We start from the raw sequence: 491 nt of genomic DNA on the forward strand, positions 1-491 counted from the left end.
GTAAAGCCTGGGAGCAAGGAATAGCTAGGGTGAGTGAGATTCACAGGGCAGAACTGGTGGGTGTAGGAAGGGTTAAGCATTTTTATTGTGTTGCTTTGCATCATATTTGGTATTTTTGCATCGATTCGTTTTTGTTGGGTTCTGCATCAGGAAAGGATTGCAGAACAACTAATATAGTGGGAAGATGTATGGACAGTCTGGACTAATGAACTATTAGTGCATCACTGACATGTTGCAGAATACTGTACACCTGCAGAAAAATGCCCACAGCCAGTCTAGAGGGGCCTGAGGAAAGAAAACAGGAGCACAGCTGCCCCTCACCTAAATACTGATAGCCCCTCAGGTATCAGTGGTTGGAAGCAGAATGCTCATTCCCCCCCCCCCCCCGAGAACCAAATTTCTCCATTCAACTTTTCTCGGACCATGGATCATCTTCTAAGGCCCTTCTTTGTGGGCTTCCTCCTCGAGAGCTATGGAGGGTGGCAGCACAA

The sequence above is a fragment of the Zootoca vivipara genome, chromosome 8, assembly GCF_965207765.1.
Source record: "Zootoca vivipara chromosome 8, rZooViv2.hap1.1, whole genome shotgun sequence".
In the NCBI taxonomy this organism is placed as follows: Eukaryota; Metazoa; Chordata; class Lepidosauria; order Squamata; family Lacertidae; genus Zootoca; species Zootoca vivipara.